This window comes from Protobothrops mucrosquamatus, unplaced genomic scaffold (genome assembly GCF_001527695.2).
Source record: "Protobothrops mucrosquamatus isolate PMUCROS unplaced genomic scaffold, P.Mucros_1.0 scaffold2251, whole genome shotgun sequence".
NCBI lineage: Eukaryota > Metazoa > Chordata > Lepidosauria > Squamata > Viperidae > Protobothrops > Protobothrops mucrosquamatus.
The window spans coordinates 175,854-182,517 of record NW_015388340.1 but is presented as its reverse complement, the minus strand read 5'-3'; positions in this window follow the sequence as shown (position 1 = coordinate 182,517).

Below are 6,664 nucleotides of genomic sequence, written 5' to 3'. Positions count from 1 at the left end.
GAGTTTAAGAAGTGTGGACTTCAACTCCCAGAGTACCTCAGCCATCATGGCTGTCTGGGGAATTCTGGGAGTTGAAGTCCACAGATCTGAAAGTCGCCAAGGATGGAAATACTGAGCTAGCTGGGGAATTCTGGGAGTGGAAGTCCACAGATCTGAAAGTTGCCAAGGCTGGGAAACACTGAGCTAGCTGGGGAATTCTGGGAGTTGAAATCCACATTTCTTATATATATCTTATATATATATCAGTCTAGGCCACGGAGGCCTCCCACGCCTAGAACAGCCCACCGGAAGTGCATGGATACCACTTTCGGAAGTCAGTTCTAGGCATTGGAGGCCTGGAGGAGGCCTCTCAGGCCTAGAACAGCCCACTGGAAGTGCATGGATACCACTTCCGGAAGTCCTTTCTAGGCATCAGAGGCCTAGGCATCATGGTTGTCCCAAAGGTGCTTTTTGTCAAAAGGCAACTGGACTTTCTTTTGTTTTTTTCTTGAAGATGTTTCGCTTTTCATCCAAGAAGCTTCATCAGTTCTGACTGAATTTATTTATATGATGGGGAATGATGGGGAATGGAAGGATTTATACTTCTTGCAATCATCTGGTCATTAGGACTCCCTCTGAGAGTCTTTCTGCAGTGTGACATTGACAGACCTGTACCTTGGAGAAACAAAACAACCACTTCACAAATGCCTTGGTAAGGCCACACTTGGAATACTGCATCCAGTTTTGGTCACCGCGATGTAAAAAAGATGTTGATACTTTAGAAAGAGTACAGAGAAGAGCAACAAAGATGATTAGGATACTGGAGACTAAAGCATATAAGGAACGGCTGCTGGAATTGGGTGTGTCTAGTTTAATGAAGAGAAGGACGAGGGGGGACATGATAGCAGTCTTCCAGTATCTCAGGGGCTGCCCCAAAGAAGAGGGAGTCAAGCTATTGTCCAAGATGCCTGAAGGCAGGACAAGAAGCAACGGGTGGAAACTGATCAAGGAGAGAAGCAACCTGGAATTAAGGAGGAATTTCCTGACAGTGAGAACAATTAACCAGTGGAACAATCTGCCTCAAGAAGCGATGAATGCTCCAACACTGGAAGTTTTTAAGAAGAGACTGGACAGCCATTTGTCCGAAATGGTATAGGGTTTCCTGCCTGAGCAGGGGGTTGGACTAGATGACCTTCAAGGTCCCTTCCAACTTTACTATTATTATTATAAATGCGTGACACAACATAGGAGAACAAACCCATCAGGACAAGATTCAGCATCCATCTGCATTTAAGAGACGAAGGCCGCTCTTTCGAAGACAGCAAAGTCCACATTTTGGGCAGGGAGGACCGCTGGCTTGAAAGAGGGGTCAAAGAGGCCATCTAGGTCAAAACTGAACAGCCCTCCCTCAACAGAGGGGGAGGGATAGGACATCATCCATCTCCAGTCGACAACACGGTCCTTTCAGCGGTTCCAAGATGGCTCCACATCCATTTGCACCACTCAGGTGACCCTGAGGACACAGATAAACCTCCAAGTGGCCTCAACGACCCTCTCAAAGGATGCAAATGACCAGCTGTCTGCAAGGAGTATAAATCCTTCCACTCCCCGCCATCCGGTCAGAGATGAAGAAGCTTCTTGGAAGAGAAGAGAAACGTCTTCAAAGAAAAACAAGGAAGTCCAGTTGCCTGGTGAAAAAAGCACCTTTGGGATAAAGGTCCACTGCAAGTAACGTCCACAGTTTGTTAAGGTGACGAAAACTTGAAAAAAAAATAAGAGAACGGGTTAGATGAATGGTTCATGGGGATGAAATAGCTCAGCCTATAAAGGAGAGGCTGTTTGCATTGATAGCTTGTTTTCTGGACTTTTTTTTTTTTTTTTTTATTATTATTATTATTATTATTATTATTATTATTATTATTATTATTATTATTATTATTATTATTATTTCATTGAAAAATTAACTTTCCTTTTGGGGGTAGCCAATCGGGAAGTTTTATGGAGGTCTTGCTGTTTTGATTTTTTTTTTTTAAACGGGTACGGCGTCACGATACAGGAGGTTTTATTAAAAAAGCGAAAGAAGCTTCCTCTTTTTTTTTTTTTTTTACACACTTAACACAACGCAGCAAAAAAAAAGTTTCCACCCGCCAGTTCAAGATCACGTCTGGTTTTTTTTTTCACTCTGGAGTTCTTGCTGAGTAAGATCCCCAAACGCCAGTTAGGGACGGGAGGCAACCGTTTCTAGGACACGCTGACGGGCCGTTTGTTGTTCAGCCTGCAAAATAGATTGTCATCTTTCCTTCCCTTGGCTTTTTTTTTGTTCAAAAAGATTTAAATAAATAAATAAATAAACAAGGACAGTGGGCTTATTTTTGGCTGCGTTTGTGTTGAGGTCGCTCTGTTGTGGTGAAGGAAACGGGATCCGTTCTTGTTCAGCTGTACAAGCCCTCATTAATTTCAAATTGAGATGGGTGAAACCAGCATTAAACGTTTGACAGTCTCCGAGAATGGCTGACATTCCTCAGGCTCTCATCCTTGACGTGGAACGTTTGAGGATGCTGGACGTTGTTAGCAGCTGCTGTACTCCAAGTGTGTTCTTGCAGTTACAGAACCCAAGGCAGGTAGTCCTCTAGTTACGACCACGCAATTGGGCCCAAAATATCTATCTGTCTGTCTGTCTATCACCTACCTACCTACCTACCTACCTACCTACTTATCATCAATCCATCCATGCAATGGTGGGATTCAGCCAATTCGCACCAGTTCAGCAGAACCGGTAGCTAATTTTTTGTTGCCCAGGCTCAGAATGGACTTCTGGAAACGGCATCCACACAGAGAACCAGTGGTTCACATATTTGAATCCCACCACTGCATCCATGTCTGTCTGTCTATCTATCTATATCTATTATCCATCCCTGTCTGTCTGTCTGTCTCTCTCTCTGTCTATCATTCATCCATCCATGTCTATCTGTGTGTCTGTCTGTCTGTCTGTCTATCTATCCGTCTATCTATCCGTCTATCTATCTATCTATCTATCTATCTATCTATCTATCTATCTGTCTGTCTGTCTGTCTGTCTGTCTGTCTGTCTGTCTGTCTGTCTGTCTGTCTGTCTGTCTGTCTATCTGTATCTGTGTATCTGTATTTGTGTATGTCTGTCTATCTATCTCTGTGTATCTGTCTGTCTATCTATCTATCTATCTATCTATCTATCTATCTATCTATCTATCTATCTATCTATCTATCTATCTATCTATCTATCTATCTATCTGTCTGTCTATCTGCATTTGTGTATCTGTCTGTCTGTCTATATATCTATCTATCTCTGTATCTCTGTATCTATCTATCTATCTATCTGTCTGTCTGTCTGTCTGTCTGTCTGTCTGTCTGTCTGTCTGTCTGTCTGTCTGTCTGTCTGTCTATCTATCTATCTATCTATCTATCTACCTACCTACCTACCTACCTACCTGTCTATCTATCTGTGCATTTGTGTATCTGTCTGTCTGTCTGTCTGTCTGTCTGTCCGTCCGTCCATCCATCCATCCATCCATCCATCCATCCATCTATCTATCTAATCTTCCATGCAGTGGTGGGATTCAGCCAGAACTCTCCTACCAACACTGACAGGGCAAAACACGTATATAAACAGAGAGTAAACCCCACTCCCTTCTGATACTGATGATGTTCCCTTGTTGGGTCATGAAACATCTGCAAGGAAACTCCGAAGCTCAGAGACAAGGGCCCCTCATTTCGACCCTGAGCTACAAATATTTTCCTCCTCCTCCTCCTCCTCCTCCTCCTCCTCCTCCTCCCATCCCACTCTCTTTCAGCATAGCTACCCAGCTGGGTCTTGAAACATCTGCAAGAAAACCACCAAGCTCAGAGAGCCACCAGGGACCCCACAAACCTAACAGTTCCCGGCCCTTGCCGTTTGTCACCTTTTCTGCCATTTGTTACAAGACGGGAGTTTTACATACAAAGACGGCGTGCAGCAGACTGCAAACTAGCGGTCGTTTCTTAAGCAGCCATTCCTGGGCAACCAGCCCACCCTTGTGAAGTAAAGTGGCTGGATTGGGACTTCCGCTGCCATTTTAGGCTTCCAGGCAGGGGGGGGGAAGGAGCACTTGGTGGTAAACCTAGACAGGATGACGGCTGACTCAGCCCCAGCACAGCACTCCAGCATTAAGGATTGATGAGTAATTTACAGCTGCATGGGGGTGGATAAACCCCAGAGGACTCTTTTTTAAAAAAAATGGTGAACCAGTAATTATTGATGATGCTCACACAGTGTGTGCCATCCCCAGGGGGGCTGCCCTTCCGAGCATCAACAGAGCAAGTGGACTTTTTCTCTCCGGCTGTAGCACACGTCTTCCTCCCCAGCAGAAGTGAGCATTTCTGTTTCTGTTCAATCCATCAGAATAAAGCTGGAAGGGGCCTTGGAGGTCTTCTAGTCCAACCCCGCTGCTCAGGCAGGAGAACTTATACAATTCCAATCCATCAGAATAGAGCTGGAAGGGGCCTTGGAGGTCTTCTAGTCCAACCCCGCTGCTCAGGCAGGAGAACTTATACAATTCCAATCCATCAGAATAGAGCTGGAAGGGACTTGGGGGTCTTCTAGTCCAAGCAGGAGATCCTATACAATTTCAATCAATCAGAATAGAGCTGGAAGGGGCCATGGAGATCTTCTAGTCCAACCCCTTGCTCAAGCAGGAGAACCTATACAATTTCAATGAATCAGAAAAGAGCTGGAAGGGACTTGGGGGTCTTTTAGTCCAAGCAGGAGATCCTATACAATTTCAATCAATCAGAATAGAGCTGGAAGGGGCCATGGAGATCTTCTAGTCCAACCCCGCTGCTCAGGCAGGAGAACTTATACAATTCCAATCCATCAGAATAGAGCTGGAAGGGACCTTGGGGGTCTTCTAGTCCAAGCAGGAGATCCTATACAATTTCAATCAATCAGAATAGAGCTGGAAGGGGCCATGGAGATCTTCTAGTCCAACCCCCTGCTCAAGCAGGAGAACCTATACAATTTCAATGAATCAGAAAAGAGCTGGAAGGGACCTTGGACGTCTTCTAGTCCAGCCCCCTGCTCAAGCAGGAGATCCTATACCATTTCAGACAGTTGGCTGTCCAAACTCTTCTTAAAGACCTCCAGTGATGGAGCACCCAGAACCTCTGGAGGCAGGCTGTTCCGCTGGTTAATTGTCCTCACTGTCAGGAAATTTCTTCTTAATTCCAGGTTGCTTCTCTCCTTGATTAGTTTCCATCCATTGCTTCTTGTCCTGCCTGTAAGTGCTTTGGAGGCACCAGGAGGCAAGACAAGAATTTTCTTTCTGTAATTCCAGAATCTCTCCAGTATCTGCTTGACGGGGTCTGCCCCATCTTAGTGTGGAAGTGTTTCCAATTCAGTGTATTACTGCACTGATTGTAGAGAATCAGTTATAGATAGTCCTCGATTTACGATCACAATTGGGACCAGAATTTCCATTGCTAAGCCGATTGGTTATTAGATATAGAATAGAATAGAGCTGGAAGGGACCTTGGAGGTCTTCTAGTCCAGCCCCGTGCTCAAGCAGAAGAACCTACACCATCTCAGACAAGTGACTGTCTAGTCTCTTCTTAAAAACCTTCAGTGATGGAGCGCCCACGATTTCTGGAGGCAAGCTGTTCCACTGGTTAATTGTCCTCACTGTCAGGAAGTTTCTCCTTAATTCCAGGTTGCTTCTCTCCTTGATCAGTTTCCAACCATTGTTTCTTGTCCTGCTTCTGGTGCTTTGGAGAATAATTTGACCCCCTCTTCTTTGGGGCAGCCCCTCAGATACTGGACCCCTGCTATCATGTCACCCCCATTTCTTCTTTTCCTTAGACTAGCCAAACCCAAGTCCTGCAGCCGTTCTTTGTATGTTTTAGTCTCTTGGCCTTTGATTATCTTAGTTGCTCTTCTCGGAATTTTTTCCAAACTCTCAACATCTTTTTTGTGATATGGTGACCAAAATTGGCTGCAGTATTCCAGGTGTGGTCTCACTAGGGTTTTTTAAAGCGGTACTAATACTTCGCCTGATCTTGATTCTATGCTTCTGTTTATACAACCCAGGATTGTATTAGCTTTTTTGTCTGCTGCTGCACACTGCTGGCTCATGGTTAAGTGATTGTCCACTAGTATGTTTTAGCCTCCAGTCCCCTAATCATCTATGTTGCTCTTCTCTGCGCTCTTTCTAGAGTCTCAACATCTTTTTTACATTGTGGTGACCAAAACTGGATGCCGTATTCCAAGTGTGGCCTTACCAAGGCCTTGTAAAGTGGTATTAATACTTCACCTGATCTTGATTCTATCCCTCTGTTAATGCAGCCCAGCACTGTGTTGGCTTTTTTGGCAGCTGCAGCACACGGCTGGCTCCTGTTTAAGTGATTGTCCACTAGGACTCCGAGATCCCTCTCACAGTTGCTACTATTGAGCAAGGTACCCCCTATATTATACTTGTACATCCACCTTGCCCTTGTGGTTAAGCGAATCCCTGCAGTTGTTAATTTAGCAACAGGGCTGTTAAGTGCCTCTGGCTTCCTCACTGACTTGTCAGAAGTTCACAAAAGGGCATCACATGACCCCCAGGGGCACTGTGACCGTCATGAATACAGGCCAGTGGCCAAGCAAATTTTGATTGGGTGATGGCAGGGACGCTGCA